At 58.9% G+C, this 23,128-nt stretch overlaps 2 non-coding genes across 2 annotated transcripts; both read left to right on the forward strand.

The window, feature by feature from the left end:
• Positions 1–267: 267 nt before the first annotated feature.
• TRNAS-UGA lies at positions 268–349 on the forward strand. The gene has a single exon. It is a non-coding gene; the product is annotated as a tRNA-Ser (tRNA).
• An 11,510-nt stretch (positions 350–11,859) lies between these two features.
• LOC120389497 lies at positions 11,860–12,054 on the forward strand. Its single transcript, XR_005590970.1, has one exon. It is a non-coding gene; the product is annotated as a U2 spliceosomal RNA (small nuclear RNA).
• Positions 12,055–23,128: the final 11,074 nt, after the last annotated feature.

The raw sequence follows: 23,128 nt of genomic DNA on the forward strand, positions 1-23,128 counted from the left end.
TGGAGAGTGTCACTAGGAGTATCAGAGGGGCCGTGTTAGTCTGGATCTGTAAAAGCAGCAAAGAGTCCTGTGGCACCTTATAGACTAACAGACGTATTGGAGCATGAGCGACTGCACATGGCTAAGCAAAGAGAATAAACCCCAAATCCCCCCCTGTGCTTTGGGAGCCAGGTTTGCGGTGGGAATCCTGTAGTTCAGATGACTTCACACCTGGGCATTGTGATTCTTTACCAGTTTCTCTGGCATTGGGGCAGTTTTGTGCTCATGGCTGTGATGGCCGAGTGGTTAAGGTGTTGGAGTTGAAATCCAATAGGGTTCCCCTGCGCAGGTTCAAATCCTGCTCACAGCGAGGCCTGTGTTTTAGCCAGTCCCTCACCCGGGCAACACCTCTGTACAACCCCCTGAGACACTCTCAATTCTCTCCCCACCCCAAGTAAATCCTGTTCTGCTCCTTTCATAGAGATCCCTGGGACACCACCTCACCCTGTGTCCCTGAGGGATCAGGCAAACTCTCAGTGCCTGAAGCCTTGCTGACAAGCTCCTGCTCTTCCCCTTCAGCGCCTCCCACTTGCCAGTGATCAGCTGTTCAGTGGGGTGCAGGAGGCGCTGGGCGGGGAGGGGGAGGAGCAGGGAGAGGAAGAGGTGGGGGAGGGAGAGGAATGGGGCAGGAAGGGGCAGGGTGGGAAGAGATGGGACAGGGGTGGGGGCTTGGGGGAAGGGGTGGAGTGGGGGAAGGGCCTGGGGAGAAAAGGGGGGGCTTTGTCACAGACCCCTCTAGGGCCGGCCGTGAAGGGAAGCACCGACTCTCACAGTGACAATAGAAGTGACCAGCCTTGCGGGGGAGGCTGAGGGAGATCTGCACTCACCAGGTCTCTTCTCTCCCCCACGGTGAGCCAGACACTGCTCTCTCCTGGCTCTCACTCTAGCAGCTGGATGCCAAGGAGCCATTTCCCCTCAGGAAGTGCATTGAGTGCCCCTGTGGTGCTGGGGGGCTGGCGCTGCTGCTGCCTGTGGGGCTGGCAGGGGGGCTGATGTCTGCACAGACTCTCAGCTGCCAGGCCGGAGGGGGCACTTGGGACCTTACCAGACTGGCTCAGTGAAGACGGGGGGTTGACAGAGCAATACAGACGCTCTCCAGAGCACGGAGCAGCAGCCGCCCATGCAGCCAGGCAATGAGCATTTCCCACAGCCTGGAGCCGAGGGGGAGGCGGCAGCTGCTGTTCCAGCTGCTCGGGGACAGGCCCTGTCAGCCAACAGCCACTTCTTACTCCTCACAGCTAAGGGCGTCGGGTTCCTCCGGTGAGGGTGTGGAGCAGCCGTTCGTTTTCCTATCCTTTTTGTGTGCAACTGCTGACAAAAACATCCCAGACAGAGAAGCAACAGGCCAAAATGCTTCCATGAAGCTGCTGAAGTAGCTCAGTTGGGCAAGCGTTAGACTGAAGATGTAAAGGTCCCTGGTTCAATCCCAGGCTTTGGCAGGCCCTTTCTTTGGTCTTTGTGCAGTGGTGCCTTGTTTTCTGGGAGCACAGCAGTGCCCTGCACCCAAGGTGAGTTCCTGAGCTTGGGCTCTGCAGTAGGAAAACATAGAAGGGGCTTCTGCCCCTAGTTGGCCCACCTGACCTTTAACAAGAAGAGATGGGAGCTGCCTTTCCCAACATGGCAGGAAGAGAGCAAGGCAGGGTGACCCTCAGGAATGGTGCCAGAGGGCTGCTGGGCAGTGACAGGCAGGGATTGGGGATGGAAGCTCCTCTGCGCAGCTGAGCAAGGGCAGTACCAGGGAAGGGGCCATCTGTAAAAGTGACCCAGCAACACCTCTCCTCCTCTGGGCACCTAGAGCAGAGGCGGCTGGTGCTGACAGCTCCAAGTGAAGGCTTAAAAGCTACAGAGCAACTGAGGGCAGGGCCAGAGGAGGAGAGGACCATGCGTATGTGTGGCCACCAGACGGCCACAAAGACACCCAGCCAGCCTGCTCCCTGGCATGACAAACCCCCACTGAAGACGTGCTTAATCCACTTGCTGATCAGGAGGAAAACCTGTCAAAATCTGTGTGCAAGAAGAACACACTTGGCTTGGAAGGAGAGAGGAAAAAGAGCGAGTGAAAAAAATAACCAGAGAGAGAGAGAGAGAGAGCGAAAAGAACGTGAAAGGCAGAGAAAGAAATAAAGGGAGAGAAAAAAAATTAGAAAAAGAAGGAAAGAAAGGAACAGCATGAAAGGTAGAGGGGGAAAAAGAAAGCAAGAACATACAAGCTAGAGAAGGAAAGGAATGAAAAAGAACGAATGAACCACAAGCGCTAGCTGAAGCTGGAATGGGAGAGTCAGAGAAAGGACAGACTGACCCGTTAAGTAAGGTTGCACCCGATTCTCCATGTTGGGGGCACAGTCCTCCCATTTCCGTCCTGGCCCTGCTTGGGTTGACCATCCATAGGTGTCTACTGGCACTTCCATGCTGCGAGGAGGGGACAAGCCCCCCCCATACCCTCCCCTCGGGACACGGGCTCTCCCCAATCCTGACCCCCTTCCTGCACGCTCCTGGGAATGGGGGAAGGTGGGGGGAAGCCGTGTGCTGAGCAGCACCGTGGGTGTGTCTCTCTGGGGCGAAGGAAGAGGATATTTTTTGTACCAGAAGGAAAGAGCAGGGGGCGGGGGCGTTTGTGGAGCCGGGGCGCACACCAGAGACAGGAACTGAACACAGCCCAGCGTGAGCCCAGTGCCAATTGGAACCGAGACGCCCATACCTGGAGGACCATCTCCAGAACCTGCCTTGATGGTGCCGTCCATCACCGCTCCCACATGGAGCTTCCCGCCTAGACCTGCCTGGACGAGGTGAGGTGGTGCACTGGCAACGGGGGCTGTTTGAGCAGGGCTCTGTGTGTGTGTGTGTGTGTGTGTGTGTGTGTGTGTGTGTGTGTGTGTGTGTGTGTGTGTGTGTGTATATATCTAATTTTGGGAAGTGAAGCCACAAACTGCTGGGGCTGGTTCAGGGGTGAGCTGCAGCAGGTTCGCACAGGTTCGCGGGAACCCGTTGTTAAATTTTAGCAGCCATTTTAGAACCGCTTGTTAAGGGCTGCTAAATTTAACAAAGTTCCCGCCCACTCTCTCCTGCTCCGCCCTTCTCCTCCTCCCTGCTTCCCCGCGAATCAGATGTTCGCGGGAAGCCTGAACAAGCAGCATGGAGGCAGCCAGCAGGTAAGCTGGGGTGCGGAGGGGGAGGGGAGGTGTGGCTGGCTCAGCAGCTCCCGGTCCCAGACCGCGGCTCCCTCCAGCCCAGCGCCGGCCGGGAGTTGGGCGCGGCTGCCGCCGAGCGGCCGGGCCCGGTGCCGGCCCGGGGAGTCGGGCCGAGCGGCCGGGCCCCGGTGCCGGCCCGGCCCGGGGAGTTGGGCCGAGCGGCTCGGCGAGTCGGGCCGGCCCGGGGAGTCGGGCCCTGCGGCGCCGGTCGTGGTCGTGGCAGAGTGGACCCGGTCCCCAGGCAGTGTGGTAAGGGGGCAGGGAGGGGGTGGGTTGTGGGGTGGATAGGGTCAGGGCGGTCAGAGGGCAGGGAACAGGGGAGTGACTGGGGCAACGGGTCCCGGGTCGCAGGCAGGAACGAGCCGGGTTGGATGAGGTGGTGGGGGCACTCAGGGACAGAGAGAAGGGGTAGTTGTATGGGGTAGGAGTTCTGGGGGGCCATTGGGAATGAGAGGAAGGGTTGGGTGGGGCGGCAAGGGGCAGTCAGGGGACAGGGAAGGGGGGGATGGGTCAGGGGTCTCGTAGTGTATCTGTTAAGGAACATGAGGGGTTGGATGGGGCACGACCCCCCCCACGGAGGGGGGGGGAAGGAGGGAACCCGTTGTTAAAATTTTGGAGGGAGGAGGGAACCCGTTGTTAAAAATTTGGCAGCTCATCACTGGGCTGGTTTCCTATTGGTGTGACCGATTTTTGCAAAGCTTCCCCCCCGCCCCGCCCCGCCCCACATCTTCTTTTGGCACTAGGGCTTTCTGCGCTGCCGTTGACAAGGCAGAATCAAGGCCCCCGTTGGGCCAGGCGCTGCCCAGACACAGCAAGATACATGCCATGCCCCAGAGAGTTTACAGGCTCCATACCCAAAAAGTGGGAGGAGAAACAGACCCAGTGTCACACGGCAGCACTGAGAGCAAAACCCAGGACTCCTGGCTCCTCCTGCTCTAACCACTAGACCCCACTCTGCTCCCAGAGTTGGGGCCAGAACCCCGGAGTCCTGGCTCCCCAAAAGGGGGGGAGTGGGGTCTAGTGGTTAGAGGAATGGAAGATGGGTGTCAGGACTCCTAGGTTCCAGTCCCAGCACTGGGGTTAGAGTGGAGTCTCGTAGCTTAGCACAGGTGGGGCTGGGAGCCAGGACTCCTGGGTTCTTCCCATCCCCCCCAAACCATCTTGCACAGCAGGAGGGGGCTGGGCAGGAAGTGGTGATGAGGTGAAAACTACCAAGAAATGCAAATCCTAAAAGGAGACTGTGCCAGGAACCGAGTGGTGCACAAACCATGGCCTCATCTCCACCTCTAACCCCGCCCCCCTTGGCTAGCACTGGATTGTGCCCCCTGTGCCCCCCCAATCCACCCCCTGAGAGCCCTGGGGGGCAGGGAATAGCCATGGTGCTGGGCCCCCCATCCAATTGAAGTATTCAGTGTTGCAGTGACCCAAGGTGTGTGCACAGAATGGGGATGGAGTGTGTGTGTGTGTGTGTGTGTGTGTGTGTGTGTGTGTGTGTGTGTGTGTGTGTGTGTGTTGATTTCTGCATGTATTTGTATATGTGTGGTTTTCTGTAAGGGTTTTGTGGGGGGGGTGTTATTACAGCTCTGGGGGTTGTGTTTGTGGCTGTGCAAGTGTGTGTGTTCATGTGGCTGGATTTGTGCATGTGTTTGCATCTGTTAGCAGTTGTGTTGATGTTGGCTGGATTTGTGCGGGTGCTTGTGTATATTAGCAATTGTGTGTGTGTGGCTGGATTCATGCATGTGTTCATGTATGTTTGCAATTGTGTGTGTGTGCGCATGCTCTGCTGCCCTCTGCCAGTGCAACAACCGTTTCTCTATATGTCACAGCCCCCATACCGTCGACCCCGGTGGTGATTTCCCCATCTTACAAGGGCTGGCTGGCCTGACCCTTCTCCCCTCTGCGGAGTGTGGCGGGGGCTGCAGTTCACCCCCAGTGGGGCAGTAGTGCCAAGGTGCAGGCACTGGGCTCCGATGCACCTGGAGAGCAGCTCAGGTGAGGCGGGCAGGGCATGTGGTGTCCGTTCTGCGTTGCCTGGTGTTGGGCCATTGCACAATCCCCAGCCACACTGCACAGCGCGCCCCGAGAGGGGACAGGGGGCCAAGCAGACGATCCAGCACGAGGGGGTGAGGATGTGTGCTTGGGGGGAGGAAAAGCCTTGGGCTGCACTGGGGGAGTGCAGAGCAGGGGTGACACCCCTAAAACCTGCAGCAAAGGGATGGACAGGTGGGGTGGGTGGATAGAAGAGGCAGCGGGACTAAAATCTAAAAGGGGAGTGTGGGGTCTGGTGGTCAGAGCGGGGGGCTTGCTGGTCAGAATTCCTGTGTTCTATCTCCAGCCCTGGGAGGGGAGTGGGGTCCAGTGGTTAGAGTGTGTGTGCGGGGGGGGGGGGAGCCAGGACTCCTGGGTTCTCTCCCTGGCTCTGACTCTCTCTTGTGCAATCCCTCGGCAGTTACCCAACTCACCAGCGTGTGGGAGCGAGGGGCTGGGTCCTGGTTGTGACACAGCCCAGAGTCCCGTGCTGCCCCTTTGTTACCCACCCCGGGGCAGGGTGGGGGATGGCCTGGGAGACCCACTAAGAAAGGCGCTTCTGGTGGGTCTGTGTGTGGGTCATGCTGCCCCCGGCTGGATAGACCCCTCTAGGTCAGAACCAGTCTCAGCCCAGGTCAGACCCTGGGAGCCCAGCCCAGCCCCCTCTGTTGCCACGGCGATGTCTATTGGTCTCCTGGAAAGGTCCATTCTCATGGGTAGCTGTCCAGTGGCAGTGAGTTCCACAGGCCTCGGCGCAGGCTGCGTGGGGCAGGAGGTCCTTGTGTTGGGAGCAGTGAGAGTGAACTGCGTGCAGTTGTGTCTCTGAGCATGATTGTGAATATTCTGGTGTGTGTGGCTGGAGGTGTGATTGTTTCTCTCTTTGGGGGTTGGGCTAGCATGCCCCTCTGGGTGTGTTGTGTGTGAGTGTTCTTGGGATTGTGTGAGTGTCTTTGTGCGTCAATATGTGTGTGTGTCACTTGCTGCAGGATACAAAATTCTGCAAAGCCACCACCACACACACACACAGAGCGGGGCTCAGCCCCACCAGCAGGGGGCAGCAGGGACACACACGTCTCCCCTGGGCCAGCTTGGACAATTTCCCATCACGACCCAGCACAGTGCTGGTGCCCCCACACGGGGGTGGGCAGTGACCGCGCGGGGGGGCGGATGTGCTGGATTCAGAAGGAAGCACTTTGGGAAAATCAGTCAAGGCCCTTAGCAGAGCTGGGACACAGACCCAGTGACCCCTGCACCACCCTGGGAGGGGAGTAGGGTCTAGTGGTCAGAGCAGGAGGGGGCTGGGCACCAGGACCCCTGGGTTCTATCCCTGGCACTGGGAGTGGAGGGGGTCTAGAGCAGGGGGACTGGGAGCCAGGACTCCTGGGTTCCATAGGGGAGACTTTTTTTTTTCCTGGGCTCCCCTCCCTAGAGATCCCAGCCCAGCCCCCTAGTGGAGAGTGAGTGGGAGCCGGGGAAATTGCTCTCCCACTTCTGAAACATGATTCAAAACCCTCCCCCATGGGGTGGGACATCATGGAACACCCCCCCCCCCCCCCGCAGACAGTAGAAGCTCCGCCCACCAGAGAAGGAAGGGATCTAGTTACACCCACAAAACGCCCAATCATGGTTGTACAGAAACCGCACACAGCCCCCTGCTAGGACAGGAGCTGCTGCTCCCACTGCTTTATTTACCACCATGAGCTGTTCCCCGCCAGGCACCACACCCCATTCACACGCCTTTGGTCAATACGTAGCTCAGTGGCAATCACTGCCCCGAAGTGACTCCGGCGCAGGCACCCACAGCACGAACTCCCCGCACCGGATTCTGTCCACACGCAGAGAATTCTCTCCGCCGGGCTCCTTCGGTTCATCTCGCTGCTCCCCGTCCTGCCGCCAGCCGCTGCTCATCTGCATAGCCCCGCCCATGGACACGTGACACCTGTCGTTTTGGTCTCCAGTGAATGAGTTGCCTGCGGGGAGTGAACACGTCAGCGCACGTCACAGCCGCCGGGCGGGGATTGTCTGTGAGCCCCGCGCTGGGGGCGGGGCTTCAGGGAGAGACCCAGCCCCATAGACAGCCTGGGGCAGGGAGCTATTGGGGGAAGGGAGGAAGGGGATGGGGGGAGAAGGGGGGAGGGAGAGACCCAGCCCCATAGACCGGTAGGGACAGGGGATCTTGGGGTCAGGAGGGGAGAAGGGGGTTTGGCAGAGACCCAGCCGGGGGGGCTGGGTAATTGGGGTGGGGTGGAGGGAGACATGTCGGGTGGGGGTGGGGTGTGTGAAATGTTGGTCCAGGGAATGTGAGTCACTCCCAGGACATCGTGTGCAGGGGGGAGCACAGGGGCAGGGAGAGAGACCCAGCCCCACAGAGCCCCAGAGGGATATTGGGGGCAGGGGAGGGGATGGAGGGAGGAGAGAGACCCAGCCCCATAGACCCCTAGAGGCAGCGGGATATGGGGGGGCAGGAGAGGGGATGGCAGAGGAGACACCCATCTCCATAGACCCCCAGAGGCAGGAAATGAGGGGAGAAAGCGGGAGGGAGGGATCCAGCCCTATAGACCTGTCGGGGCCGGGAGATATTGGGGGCAGGCGGGGAGACGGGGGGTTGGCAGAGACGCAGCCCGGGGTGCAGGGGAAATGGGGTGGTTTGGAAGGAACTGGGGAGGAGAAGAGACACATGGCAGGACACATGTTGGGACAGGGAAACTGACTCACTCCGAATACATGCAGAGCAGGGCAGGGCGGAGGCAGATCATGTTGGTCCCAGGGTAATTTCAGGGGGTTCTGATTCCCCACTCAGCCGGGGGGCTCCCCTCTAGGCTGAGGAGACCTGGGGTGGGCGGGTGCCAGGGCTGTGTGTGTGTGTCTGGCTGGGGGAGCTGCCTGGGCAGAGGGACTGGAACTGGGGGGGGGGGGCTGCAGCAGCCCCTGGCTTGACGTGGTTTCCATCACACCCAGGGGTTACAGTTGGTTGGGTGGCTCAGCCTCCCCCACTATACACATTGTTCTGGCACCACTGGCCTAGGGTCACTGTCTAGTGCTCAGTGCCTGCCTGGCTCTCCTAGAGCAGGGCGAGCGCCCAGCTCTCCTGGGGCAGGGCTGGCGAGAGCTCTGGACAGATACTAACAGTGCAGGGGAGCCTGGATGAATATTAGTGGGACAGAGAAGCCTGGAGCAGTTTTATCAGAGAGCAGAAATGAATCCTGAACACAGCACTGGAGCTGCAGTGCTTGGGGTGTGGGCCTGGGTCTCCTGCACAGTGTCCCTGCATCCCCTCGTGGCATAACAAGTTCCCTGCAGAGAAGCAGAGGTGCAGGATCGAGGGCTGCGGCGGGGGCTGCAGCACCCCCATGTCTCACTGTGAAAAGCTCCAGGTGCTGTGGGAACAAAGCCAGCATTATTGTGCGATTCCAGAGAACCCCGGGGCTGTGCTGCCCCTGTGCAGTGTGAGCGGGAATTGCACGTTTTCACAATGCTTGTGAACACCAGGGCCCGTGCAACCATTTGGGCAAACTAGGCGGCCACCTAGTGGCTGGTGGTGCCTAATAGCCCCCTCAGGCGAGGAGGTGGAGCAGAGATGAGCTGAGGGGTGCGTGGGGAGGGCTGTCCCCAGTAACGGGGGATTGGGGGCGCACAGGGGAACCGCTCCCCGCCCCAGCTCACCTCCACTCTGCCTCCTCCGCCGAGCACACAGCCCAGCTCTAAGTCTCCTCCAGACGGCATCGCAAGCCTGGGCGGGGAGGAGAATTAGAGCGATGCCGGGGTGCTCAGTGGAGGGGGTGGAGCCGAGGTGAGCTGGGGCGGGCTCCCCAGGCAGGCTTAGCTTCCGCAGGCAGGGGCGGCAGGTTATATCTGTGTGCGGTGCCCAGGCTCCAGGAATATTCAGGGCTGGGGGCCCTGCTCCAGCAATATTTGGAGCTGGGTCTCTCCCCCGGCCCTGAGCCTCCCCAATGCCCCAAACCCTCATCCCCAGCCAGAGCCCTCATCCCCCTGCACCCTAATCCTCAGCCCAGCCCTGAGCCCCCCCGCACAGCATGAACCCCTCATCCCCCCGCACCCTAATCCTCAGCCCAGCCCTGAGCACCCCTGCGCAGCATGAACCCCTCATCCCCTTGCACCCTAATCCTCTGCCCCAGCCCTGAGCCCCCCCGCACAGCATGAACCCCTCATCCCCCCGCACCCTAATCCTCAGCCCCAGCCAGAGCCCTCACCCTTGCACCCTAATCCTCAGCCCCAGCCAGAGCCCTCATCCCCCTGCACCCTAATCCTCTGCCCCATCCCTGAGCCCCGCAGGATGAACCCCTCATCCCCTGCCCCTATTCCTCTGCCCCAGCCCTGAGTCCCCTCCTGCATCATGAATCCCTCATCCTCAGCCCCACAGCCCTCACCCCTGTATTCCCTCCTATCCCCAAACTCCCACCCCACAAGGTGCACCCCTCCCCCTTCCCACATACCCCTTCCCAACCCCAAACTCCGTCCCAAAGCCTGCACCCGTCCACCCCTCCTGCACACCCACCCCCTGCCCCCGCCCCGGGCCTGCGCCCAGCACCCACACACCATCCCAAAGCCTGCACCCTCCTGCACCCTAATCCCCAGCCCAGGATCTGCACTCCCAGACCTCCTCTCCCGAGCCCCTCCCAGAGCATTAGGCAGGTGGGAACAGAGTTGGAGGGGCAGAGTTGGGGGCGGGTTCTGGGCACCACCAAAATGTCTACAAACTTGCCACCCATATCACAGGAGGTCTCCCCAGGCAGGGTTAGCTGCCGTGGCAGGGGGTGGGGTGGGGAGGAAGTCTCCCCAGGCAGGGTTAGCTGCCACGGGGAGATGGGAGGAGTAGTTGCTGCAGGGGGGCTCCCCGGGTGGGGGGCTGAGTTAGCTGCGGGGGGTGGGGGAACGGACAGACGCGGTTAGCTGGGTGGGAGGGTGCAAGGTGGAAGTTTCACCTAGGGACCAAAACTTCTTTGCACCCGTCCCGGGGCTTTCCGCACCCCTGACAGGCTGATTAGACACCTGCAGCCAATCAAGGCAGAGCTACTCAGGGCACCTGGGTTCAAAAAGGAGCTCACTTCAGTTTGTGGTGTCTTGTGAGGAGCTGGGAGCAAGAGGCCCCAGGAGCTGAGAGGGAGAGGGAGAGGGAGAGGCTGAGGGAGAGGCTGAGGCTGAGGCTGCGCTGGGCTGCTGGAGGACTGAGGAGTACAAGTGTTATCAGACACCAGGAGGAAGGTCCTGTGGTGAGGATAAAGAAGGTGTTTGGAGGAGGCCATGGGGAAGTAGCCCAGGGAGCTGTAGCTGTCATGCAGCTGTTACAGGAGGCACTATAGACAGCTGCAATCCACAGGGCCCTGGGCTGGAACCCGGAGTAGAGGGCAGGCCTGGGTTCCCCCCAAACCTCCCAACTCCTGATCAGACACAGGAGGAGTTGACCCAGACTGTGGGTTCCACCAGAGGGGAAGATCACTGAGGTGAGCAAATCTGCAAATAAGCGCAGGACCCACCAAGGTAGAGGAGGAACTTTGTCGCAGCCTCTAATTGCAGCATTTTTAAACGATCTGCATGCTGCTTACAGGCTCCTAACACTTGCCACAGCAGCTCCTTTTAACTTCCATTCAACCACCTGTACTTATGCCGATAGGTTGACTTTAGGTCTTTAACTTTGCTTGGTAGCTGAGAAGATGGTAAATTGGACAGAAACCTCTTCATTTCCTTGTTATTTCCTGACTTCTTTATTCATCGCTTTTTCCTTATTTCCCTGCAGACTGACTAGATCTGGGTGCTAGCAGGGGGACCTGACGGGCTCCTTATTTTCTGATTTCTTTCGGAAGCATTGAACTTGCCAGGGCACAGTCAGAACCTGGATGCTAATGTAAATGTAACACTTCAGGCTCAGCTTTAGTTCTGTTTCTCAGCTCTTTTGCAAAATCGATCTTTAGTCTGTCATGTAGCATCCCTGCATTAGGAGATGGCTAATTAATAAGACCATAAACCTTGGCAATCAAATGGAACCTGAAGTCCACAGAAGAGCCTGAAAGGCCCTTGGGGAGTGGAGTGCAAGTTGAGGAAGACTTCCCTGCACAGCTTCTCTCTCAATTCTCGTTTTCCTGTATTGAGAGCAAAAGTCAGGAATCAGCTCAGGGTAGGGTTATACCATGTGTGTGCAGTGGTTAGACAAGGAACTGGACTGGTATGGAGCAAAACTATCGTATGTCTGCCTGATAACTGTACGTTTGAGAAGGAGCAGGAAAGAGCATTGGGGCTGCGGTATAGCACTTGCATAGGCTTTCTTTGGCCTGTTTTGCTGTAAGAGTTAACAGTGAGAGATTGTTGTTCACAGGTCAGTGGGTGGGTTTATGCAAATTAGGCATGTACAGGGAAACCAGCAAGAGGAAGGAGGGTGAAAGACTTCTCTGTCTTTGAACAGAATTGTGTGTTAAGGGCTCTTGCTTTGAATTCTTCCAGTGGAGTCATTTCGGGGAAGTGATCATCACTTCGAGTTACCTAGTTATCAAGTGTCGTGAATGGTGTTTGGTGCGTGTCTGGGAGCTCCTCGTGCTGAAGTAGAAAGCAGTGGGGGAAGAGCAGCTGCCTAGCATCCGAAACTCTCAGCATTGCTTCTCTGCTCCTTGGAGCTAAGGTCAAAAGCGCAGTGTCAGTTCTCATCAGTTTAATATCTGATAAGTCCTTTATTTGAGAACTGTATATTAAATTGATTTTGGAAACAAGGAGATGGAATAGGAGTTTGCTCTGTCCACCCCATGCATTGACCTGGTATTGCAGTGTTTCTAGGACCAGTGCTTCTCCTTCTGGGGAGAATTGTCTGGTTAGAAAAGCAGAAATAGTTTTACTCTAAAGATGCTGATTTGAAAAGATTTTTTTAAAGTAGTTGAAAAATCAGGCCTCTTTAGCATTTTGGTTTCTTCGTAACAACATATTGTTAAAATGTCTTAGTAGTGTTTTCTGAGTCTACAGTTGTGAGTTTCTTTGTTTTGCTGGAGGATTGTTTTGAAAGCTGGGATTCTTCTGTTTGCTGTGAGTCTTTTCAACAACATGAGGGATGAATGCTTTCCGGACTGAGGGTCTGTTTGGGAGATGGTTGGTTGCGGGGGGGGACACACATTGGCAATATTTGAGGTCACATGTATATCAATAACTGGATGAGTTACACAGACTTCTCCCCACCCAGCCTACGTTCCATGTATCTTGACTGAGCCTGCCGCCCACCATCCCAGAGCAGAAGCCTGAAGCCTGAGCCCCACCGCACATGGGGAGGAGGGGAACTCCCACTGGTTGCCGGCTCCTGCAGTGTTTATGACTCCGGAAGGGGTAGGGACCAGCCCCTGCAGGCAGTCGGGGGGAAGAGCCGCTGCTTTGCTGCCCCCGACTCCCCCTCAATTACAGCCCAGGAGGCTGTGGCCACAATAAAAGCCCCTGGTGGCCACATTTGAGAAATGCTGGAGCCTCATAGTAAACAAATCCCAGCAGGTGTGTCACACCCTGTCCCCCACCCTGGGGATTTCCTGCCCTCTCCCACCCAGACCAACCTTCCTGGAAGTTCCCACCCCCTATGTATTTACTGCCCTTTCTCCCTGCAAAGGGAACCCGCCAGCAACTCCCTGATCATCCCTCCCTCAACTGGCTCCACTGCAGCCATTTCCCTTCCCCTGCCCCTGGGAGGACGGAATGAGCTGGAGCAAAACATGGATGTTGCGCTGCATCCTGTTAGGGCAAAAAGGGCAATTGGGGACATGTCAGAACAGGAAACCATTTCACAGCACAATTCCCCCCAGGCTCCTGCGACTGCGGGGCTTGTTTCTGATCCTTAGTCCGTTCACGTCTCCGGGCAGAGTTCCTCTGGGCGGCATCCGCTGGCTCCCTTGACGCCTTCGAGGAGCAGTGGGGGCTGTCCGGGCTTCTCTGCTCAGTGTCCCCGTCAGGCTCCCTTCTTATGACCCTTTGACCGCACTCCTGTCCCTGTTCTTTTATTAGTTGTCCCCCGCAATTAGTGGGTTTCTGAGGCCCTGTGCAACCTCCCCTTAGGCTGGGGGGGGGGGAATGCGTTAGCATGGGGTGGGCTTTGGGTTTCCTGGAAACCCAATAGACACAGATATTCCAGCTTGTCCTGCATGTGACAGAAAAATTCAAATCTAGGGCTGTCAATTAATCGCAGTTAACTTACACAATTAACTTTAAAAAAATCACGATTAATCTCTTAATCACATCGTTAAACAATAGAATACCAATTTAAATTTAGTTTTGTTTTTCTACATTTTCAATATATTGATTTCAATTACAACACAGAATACGAAGTGTACAGTGCTCACTATATATAGTTTTATTACAAATATTTACACTGTAAAATATAAAGTACTGCAGTGCAATCTCTTTATCATTAAAGTGCAATTTGCATATGTAGATATTTTTTGTTGCGTAAGTGGACTCAAAAAGAAAACAATGTAAAACTTTAGAGTCCAGTCAGTCCTACTTCTTGTTCAGCCAATCGCTAAGACAAACAAGTTTGTTTACATTTACAAGAATAATGCTGCCCGTGTCTTATATACGTCACCTAAAAGTGAGAACAGGCTCTCTCATGGCACTTTCGTAGCCAGCGTTTGAAGGTATTAACGTGCCAGATATGCTAACATCCATATGCCTTCATACTTCAACCACCATTCCAGAGGACATGCTTCCATGCTGATAACGCTCGTTAAAAAAATAATGTGTTAATTTGTGACTGAAGACCTTGATGAAGAACTGTATGTCTCCTGCTCCATGATTTTATCCGCATTCTGCCGTATATTTCGTTTTATGGCAGTCTTGGGTGATGCCCCAGCACATGTTGTTCACTTTAAGAACACTTTCAATGCAAATTTGACAAAACACAAAGAAGGTATAACGTGAGATTTCTAGAGATAGCTACAGCGCTCGAGCCAAGGTTTAAGAATCTGAAGAGCCTTCCAAAATCCAAGAGGGACGAGGTGTGAAACATGTTGTCAGAAGTCCTCAAAGAGCAACACGCTGATGCGAACACTACAGAACCTGAACCACTAGACAGGAAAATCAATCTTCGGTTGGTGGCATCTGACTCAGATGAGGCATATGAATGTACTTTGGCAGGGGTGGCTCTAGCCATTTCGCCGCCCCAAGCACGGTGGCACACCACGGGGGGCGCTCTGCTGGTCGCCTGTCCCATGGCTCCGGTGGACCTCCCGCAGACGTGCCTGCGGATGCTCCACCCCAGCCACGAGACCAGCGGACCCTCTGCAGGCACGCCTGTGGGAGGTCCACCAGAGCTGCCTGCCGCCCTCCCGGGACCAGTAGAGCGCCCCCTGCGTCATGCCGCCCCAAGCACGCGCTTGGCGTGCTGGGGTCTGGAGCCACCCTTGTACTTTGGACCGTTATCGAGCAGTACCTGTCATCAGCATGGAAGCATGTCCCTGGCCTCTGATTGCTAGAAGCTGGGAGGGGAGAACAGGGGCTGGAGCTTTCCATGGCCGCCTGGTCTGGTCACTCCTCTGAAGCCCATAGCCAGGGCCAGCCTTAGGGGTGGGTGCCACCAGGGAATTGCCCAGGGGTACCATGGTCAAGGGCGGTGCTGTACGGTAGCAGAGAGGTGTGTGCTGCTGGTGTAAAGTCAGAAACTGCCCCCGGCTGGCAGGGGAGTGCTGCTTGGGGTGGTGCCCAGATTTCTCCTGCTCCTCCCGGCATAGGAACATGCGCGGGAGGGGAAGAGAAGGGGAGAGAGCGGTGATGAGCGGCTACTGCTCCCCCAATTTCCTCTGTGCCCCTAGGGGGCTGTGAGGGGGGAGCAAGGAGCGACATCAGGGCTCCCTGCATCCAGGTCACCGTCCCCACCTGGGCTGCAGAAGGGGACGGTGGGGAAGGTGACCTGGATGCAGGGAGCCCTGATGTCGCTCCTTGCTCCCCCCTCACAGCCCCCTAGCGATGTGCAGAGGAGCAGTGTTCAGGGGCGGCAGGGGGAGCGAGCAGTAATGCCAGCTACTCCGTGCATCCAGGTCAGTTTCCCCAAGTGGGCACAGGAGGGGGTGCAGGGGTTAGGGGAAAAGGGGGCACAGTGCAGGGATTATAGGTGTGGGAGGAGGCAGGGGTTAGGGGAAAATGGGGCACAGTGCAGGGATTACGGGTGCGGGAGGAGGCGGGGTTAGGGGCGCAGGGTTAGGGGTGCAGAGCTTGGGGTCAGAGCTTTGGGGCACCAGAGGGTGTGCAGGGTTAGGGGGACAGGAGGGGCACCGGGGTTTGGGGTGCAGAGGTTAGGAGGCAGGGTGAGGCGTGCAGGAGGGAGGGGCAGGGTTGGGGTGTCGGGCTGCCAGATGTCACAGGTTTAGGGTTCGGAGGGGAACAGGGTTAGAGGTGTTGGGGGCACAGGGTTAGGGGTGAGGGACGTAAGGGTGCTGGAGGGGGTGCAGGGTTAGGGGAGTGAGAGGTTGGGGATGTAGGGGTTAGGGGTGCTGGAGGGAGCACAGGGTTAGGGGTGCAGGGTTAGGGGTGCTAGAGGTTGGGGATGTAGGGGTTGGGGTGCTGGAGGAGTTCAGGGGGGAGCACAGGAGTTGGGGTGGAGGGTTATGCGTGCCAGAGGGGGGCACGGGGTTGTGGGTGGGGGGGACACAGGGTTAGGGGTGTAGAGGTTCGGGGTGCCAGAGGGGGCACAGGTTAGGCATGGGGAGGACGAGGGTGAACAGTGCAGGGTTAGAAGCACAGGAAGGGGCATGGGGCTCTCCTGTGGCCCAACCCCACAGGAGATTGACCCCATGTTTAAAGAACAAACCTCTATACTAAGGGCTGCAATATCCACTGGGGTGAGACAAACGGCATCAGCTCCTTGCTGCCCAGCCTGTGAGAGCTCTGACTGTGCGTCTATAAAGGGAACAGCGAATGGAAGCTAAGTTGCTCCGGTTCGCGCTCTGTTAGAGTCCCACCGGGAACAGTGAGCAGAAGTTAAGTTGCCTCCTGTTTTATAACTGATGGGTGATGGGGCAGCAGTGATTAGGGGCACGGAGAACGGGGGTGCCTGACAGGTGTTGGGCTGCGGGGTTCCCTGCTGCCGCTCCGCAGACTGGAGCCTGCTCCTCCTGTGCAGGGCCAGCTCCAGCTTTTCTGCCGCCCCAAGCAGGAGGGGGGGAAAAGGACAAGCTGTGGCTCTTCGGCGGCAGCTCAACCACACTGCTGCTTCTGTGGCAGTTCGGCGGCGAGTCCTCCCCCCCTTCCTCTTTGGCAGCAATTCGGCGGCAGCTCAAAGACTAAGACAGGGAATGAGGGACCTGCCGCCGAATTTCCGCCAAAGACCCAGCCGTGCTGCCCCGATACCGGATGGGCCGCCCCTTTGAATTGGCCGCTCCAAGCGCCTGCTTGCTACACTGGTGCCTGGAGCCAGCCCTGCTCCTGTGACAAGCAGGGGCTGGTGCAGAGCGTGGCAGGGCAGGGAGATGACATCTCCCCTAATGGCAGGGCCTTTTCACAGCAAGGGCAGCACCTCCCCGCAGGAGCACAGACCCCACCTGCTCCTCCTGCTTTCTCCTGACACCAGCACCACCCTTCCCAGCACCGCCTCATGGCAGCATCTGCTTCCGGACTCGCACCAGAAACGGGAAGTCTGGGCCCGGCCTGGCAGCAGCTGTCAGGAAATGGAAGCAGGAGACACAACCACTCCCATGGTGCTGTGGGGCCCATCCTGGCTGGTGGGAGATGAAGGCAGTGGACACTACCACTCCCATGGTGCCGTAGGGGTTTCAGGTGGGGTGCCCCCCCCCCCCAAGGGTTGGGCTCCAGGGGAAGTTTGGCAGCTTAAGGGACTGTGGGGGGGGGGGGGGGTTGCTTGGAGGAGGTTTGAGGACCAACAGCGAAGGGGAAGTTGGACACTGGCCAGAATACCAGGAGACAAGGCAGGTGAGGTGATACCTGTTACTGGACCAGCTTTGGAGCCACACAGGGTCTTCTTCATGCAGGGGAAAGGTGCTCAGAGCATCACAGTTCAATAGAAGGTGGAACGCTCTGCCCCGAACACCAGACATTCCCCTACTTCCTGGAAGAGGGGGCCTGTCCCCATTGGCCTGTAAACAGCCCCACCATGTACCCCAGAGGTAGCTGCATCTTAGCACCAAGACACCAGTGGTCACTGCTCCACAGGAGATGGTACATACAGGCCACTGCCCTCCATGGCCCCCAGACGTCACAGACTGTGCACTGTCTTAGCTGGTCCACACACCTTACTGCCCCAAGAGGTGAGGTACACACAGGCTACTACTCAAACTGGGCACCTGGGGTCACTGCAGCAATGGTTGGGGGGGATACATGCAGGGCACTGCTGCACATGGCCACCAGGGGGCACTGCTGCAATGGTGGTGGGGGGCGGGGGATGATAGGCCACTGCCTGAAATGGCCACTACCACAATGGGGTGGGAGAGGGGAGGAGATACCAATAGGGCACTGCCACACCAGGGCACCACGGGGAGGTCACTGCTCCAATTAGTAGAGATACACATGGGGTAGTGCCCCAACTGGGGGCCCTACCCCACAGAGAGAGGGGGCTGGGGAGAGAAGAGGAAATCAAAGGCCACTGCCTCACTTAGCCACCAGGGTCACTACCTAAATAGGGGGACACACACACAGGGCACTGCCCCACTTCACCAGCAGGGGTCACTGCCCCAATAGGGGGATATACAGAGGATATTGCCCCATGGGGGTGCCAGGGATCAGTGCCTGCCATACCTGGCACAGGGGTAGAGGGGATAGGGTGACCAGATGTCCCAATTTAATAGGGACAGTCCCGATATTTGGGGCTTTTTCTTATGTAGGTGCCTCTTACCCTCCACCCTGTCCCGATTCTTCACACTTTCTATCTGGTCACCCTGCAGAGGGAGAGGGAGGGGGATGCACACAGGGCACTGCCCTACTTGGCCACCAGTGCACATCCCTAGTGGGGGAGTGACACACACCAAGAGCAGGACTCACTGCCACAAAGGGGTTGGAAGATACTGAGGGCACTGCCTGACACGGCCACCCAGGCACCCTGACACCTTGGGGGAGGTGAAGAACACACCTCAGGCACTGACTCCTCTGGCTACCAGTGGTCCCTGGCCCAATGCAGAGGTTGGGGGAGTAAATACACACAGGGGGCTGCCCCACCTGGGCAACACGAGTCACCGAGATGAGAGTGGGATACGCAGAGGGCACTGCCCCAATGGCTGATATACATACAGGGCGCTGCCTCACCTACCCACCAGCGCTCACAGGCGCAATGGCAGTGGTGGGGTCACATAGGTAACTGCCCTCAGTGGCCACCAGGGGTCGCTGCAGCAATGCTAGGGGGGTTACATGCCAGGCATTGCTGCCCCTCGCCACCAGGAGTCACTGCTCCTACAAGAAGGCACCTACAGGACAGTCCCGTGCCTGGCCAGCAGGGGTCACTATCAGTGGGGAGGGGCTATGGGGAAGCAGAGAAAGAGCAACTAACTGCAGTGGCGAAAATTGTCATCTACAGGGGAGAAAGAACGGACTCCACTAGGACATTGCACCAACTCCGGCCAGGCTGGATACCAGCAATTCGGGGCTGGGGCAGCTCCAGCTAGAGGCTGGGCGGAGGCAGGTGACCTCGGTCTCTGTGCTGAGCAGGCTGCTTTGGCAGCGAGGAGGGACAGGGAACCCCCCGGCCAGGGTCTTGCTGCCCGAGGAGGGGGAGATCTGTGGCAGTTTTGGAGTAGCTGGTTCAGCAGCCGTGAGCCGCACGCTTGTCCCTGCCTGAGCTCTCCAGGAGCACATAACACACAGGTGCGCGCTGGATGTAGGCACCAGTGTAACGACAGGGCCAGACTCTGCTGAGTGCTGCCTGCGAGAGACAGGGGCAGAGTCAGACGGGCAGATGGGGGCAGGAGATGACAGGGCCAGCGGCCATGAGCTGAACCTATCACAAGTCCAGCCTGTGATGTCACCATCCGTCCCTGCAGATCTCCATCTGTCCCGCTGTCCGTCCAACCCTCAACCTCCCATCCGTCCCCCATGTATGCCACACACCCCCCTTCACCCATCTGCCTCACACACTCATCTATTTCCTCATGCATCCTGCTGTCCCTCTGATTGGCCCTGCAGTGCCCAGCACAAGGAGGCATAGTGGACCCTGAGCGAGGCTTTGGGTGATGCAGTAATGGAGTTAGCAGGTGATAAGGGAAGTTCTGGGCATCTCTAATCGCAGCCCTCTTCTCCTGTGCCCAAAGCCATGACCGCGAGCCCACCTCTCAGTCTCAGGCCCCACAGCCCCAAAGACATGACTGGCCACTCACGCTGTGACCCAGTTACAGCAATGAGGTCTCCCCGAAGATAGGCGGTGGGAGGAGCAACCCCCTTATCCTGGCAGGCAGGACACATCCTTCCCAGTATGGCAGAGACCTTGCCCGTGGGCAGACAGACCCAGCTGAGCCCATGGGAGACTGGGGGAGGGGGAGAAGAGGAAGAGGATGCAGGCAACTGAACATGAGAGGTGTCCATGAAAGGAGAGAGAGAGTTTGAGTGTGAGTTGGCCAACACAGAGAGAGAAACCTCAGAGGAAGAAAGAAACTCAGAACAGGGAGTCACCCTCATGGATCCAACTTTCTGCTAGGGGGCACACACCACTACTGGCCAGAGAGATGATCAGCCCTCGCAAATGGCAACATCATCTCACTTGAAGCCACAGCTAGTCCAGAAACCCACACCCAGGTAACGGGACATCCCTGCCTGGAGCCAGGGGGGCTGTGACCAGAGCCCTTCCCAAACCAGACATTTCTCTCACCGACAGAGACAGCTACTCTCATCCCAGCTGGGCAGGTCTTGCCTGGCATCAACAGGATTCACCCTGTCACTGCTCTCGCTCACTTTCCATCTCACCTCGGGGCTGGACTCCGTCCCCGCGACTCCTTTTCCCTTGGTATGAAACACAACACAAGAGGAAAAGAAAAAGCAATGGTGGTGAGGCTCCTCTTCTCGCTACTCCCACAGCCCAGGGGTCCGGCTTCAGCCCTCCTCCCATTCTGCCATCACAGCTACAATTAGAAATCTGCAGCCTGGGCTCACACCTGGTTGTCTCCCCAATCCTTGGCGCTGTCCAGCATGTCTCCCTCCACAGAAGTCACCTGGCCTCGTCTTAGACTCCATCTTCATATTGCTCTTCTCCTTCCCAGAGCTCCTGCTCTGCTCCTCAGACCTGTCTGTGCTCAGCTCTGCAGGCAGAGGGGAAGGGGCATGATGGGAACACACACGCCCCATTCCAGACGCCACGCAGCATCCACAGGGCTACCAAACCACAACACCTTCGGCCAAAACAATCCCCCACCCCGAGGGAGCAAAAACCCTTTGTGAGCTCAGCACACACAAGCCAGGAAATGATTAACACCCACACCCAGCCCAGCCAAAGTGGGAGCTTCCCCCACTTCCCGGCCACAGGCCCATGGGGCTCATGGATGGAGGAGTTTGGGGGCCTGTGGGGGCCCCTGAAGGACTAGCTCAGCGTGTGAATGAGGGACTGGGATGTATGTGGGGGCCGGATGTGGGTTGGGGTGCCCAGGAGGACCCAAGGGAAGGGACTAGGGGGATTAGGGATAGAGGAGTGTGGGGTTACCAAGGTGCATTGTGGGAATGTGGGATTTAGAGAGCCCAGAGTGGATGGGTGGGGGCGGATTGGAGGACCCCACAGTGGCTGAAAAGGGGAACCCGGCAGGTTGGGAGGTAGCAGAGATTGGAGATGAGGAACCTCACACCCTGGGGATGGACTGGGGCAGTGGGGGGATGGGAAAGTGGGGCCCAGCAATGGAGAAATGGGTTGGAATCAATTAGGGGCAGGGCGCTGAGGACAGGGAGGGGCAGGAGGAAGGGGGGATGGGGCACTGAGGACAGGGGGGAGGAGGAGGTGGGCGGCGGTGGCAGCTAAGGGAACGGCCCGGCAGCGTGTACAGGGTGGGGGAGGGGACGCTGGGGGCTGAGGATCCCCACAGATGGGGTGGGGCTGGCGAGAGGGTCACAACAGAAGGGAGACACGGGGCAGGTAGGGGCTTGAAGGGGCTGTCAGGGCCCTACAGAGGGGAGGAGGGTAGGAGTGCTGAGGATGGGGAGGAGAAGGAGGGTGGGGTGCTGGGGGAGGGGGTTGCTGGGGAGGGGAGAAGGATGTCGGGGTGGGGTGGGAGGAGGAGGTCAGGGCGCTGAGGGGAGGAGGAAGGGGGCTGGGCGCTGAGGACTGGGATGGGGGGGAGGAGGAGGAGGAGGAGGGTGGGGGGGGGCGAAGGGAAAGGCCGGGCAGAGCGGACAGGGTGGGGCAGGGGACGCCGGGGGCGGGGCTGGCGGGAGGGTCACAGTGGGGGGGGACACTGCGGGGGCAGGTTGGGGGCTGAGGCCCCGCAGCCCCAGGCTGCCGCTTGTGGGGCTGCTCCCAGGCAGCTCAGCCCCCTGCTGCCCCCAGGCCCAGCGGGGGTGAAGCCTGCTCCGCGCTGCCTCTGCCCTGCGTCCCCCCCCCAGCCCGGATCCCACGCGGGATTCGAATCCCAACGGCCGCAGCAAGCGCCGCGTGGGGGGGCAGCGAAGCTTCGGGGGGAGGGAACCGGGGCCTCCCCCGACGCACCGAGTCTCTGTCCCGCGCTCTCTCCGCCAATCAGGGAGCGGGGAGGGGCGCGGCGAAGTGACGGGTTAAGGCCCCTCCTCCAATAGAGGCCGCGTGTGTGTCAGAGAACTATGCTACCCAGAGTGCACCGGGAGGGCCGCGTTGCCTGAGTAACCGTCCGTCACTTCCGCTCTGAGACGAGCCAGGAACTACAACTCCCAGCCTGCCCCGGGGCGCCTCCGTCCTCTCCAGCCCAGGTGAGGGCGGGTCCCTGGGTCAACCCGACACCTCCCCCCCCCCAACGCAACTCCTCATCCCCGCCCCGCCCCCAGAGAGCCCCGGCCCCGCCCCCCCGCAGGGTGTGACGCTGCCCCGCGCAGGAACGTGCTGCGCCGCTTCGCCCCTTCCCCCCCCGGCACAAAGCAGCGGGGGCGGGAGCGCGCGGGGCGAAGTTCCCGCCGTCGAAACGCCTCCCCCCCCCTCCGGCTCCTGACGCGAACTCGCATGTCCGGGGGTCTCGGCCCGGCCCTGCCCCGCAGCGCCGTGCCCCCCGCGCCCCCCCCCGCCTGCTTCTCCCCTGGCCTCCGGGTCTCCCCACTCGCGGGGGTGGCTGTTGGATGGAGCCATGTGGAAATACGGGGAGGGGCAGGGCTGAGGCCAGGACTCCTGGGTTCTCCCCCAGCTCTGGGAGGGGAGTGGGGTTAGGGGGCTAGAGTGGGGGAGGGGCTGGGATGCCTGCTGCCCTCGCGGTGACCAGCAGAGCCCCCCCTGCAGCTTGTCACCCCAACCAGGCGCTTGGGGTGCTGGTGCCTGGAGCCGCCCTGGTTCCAGCCGCTCTGCCCAGGCAGCTCCCCAGCCTGACACACACACCCAGCCCCTGCACCTGTCCCACTCCAGGTCTCCTCAGCCCAGAGGAGCCCCCGCTGAGTGGGGAATCAGAACCCCCCGAAATTACCCTGGGACCAGCATGATCTGCCTCCGCCCTGCCCTGCTCCGCATGTATTCGGAGTGAGTCAGTTTCGCTGTCCCAACATGTGTCCTGCCCTGTGTCTCTTCTCCTCCCCAGTTCCCTCCAAACCAGCCCATTTCCCCTGCACCCCGGGCTGGGTCTCTGCCAACCCCCCTTCTCCCCTCCTGCCCCCAGTATCTCCCTGCCCCTACAGGTCTATAGGGCTGGATCCCTCCTCCCCCTTCTCCCTCATTTCCTGCCTCTGGGGTCGATGGAGATGGGTGTCTCCTCTGCCATCCCCTCTCCTACCCCCTCCCCATATCCCGCTGCCTCTAGGGGTCTATGGGGCTG

The sequence above is a fragment of the Mauremys reevesii genome, linkage group 23 (genome assembly GCF_016161935.1).
Source record: "Mauremys reevesii isolate NIE-2019 linkage group 23, ASM1616193v1, whole genome shotgun sequence".
Lineage (NCBI taxonomy): Eukaryota > Metazoa > Chordata > Testudines > Geoemydidae > Mauremys > Mauremys reevesii.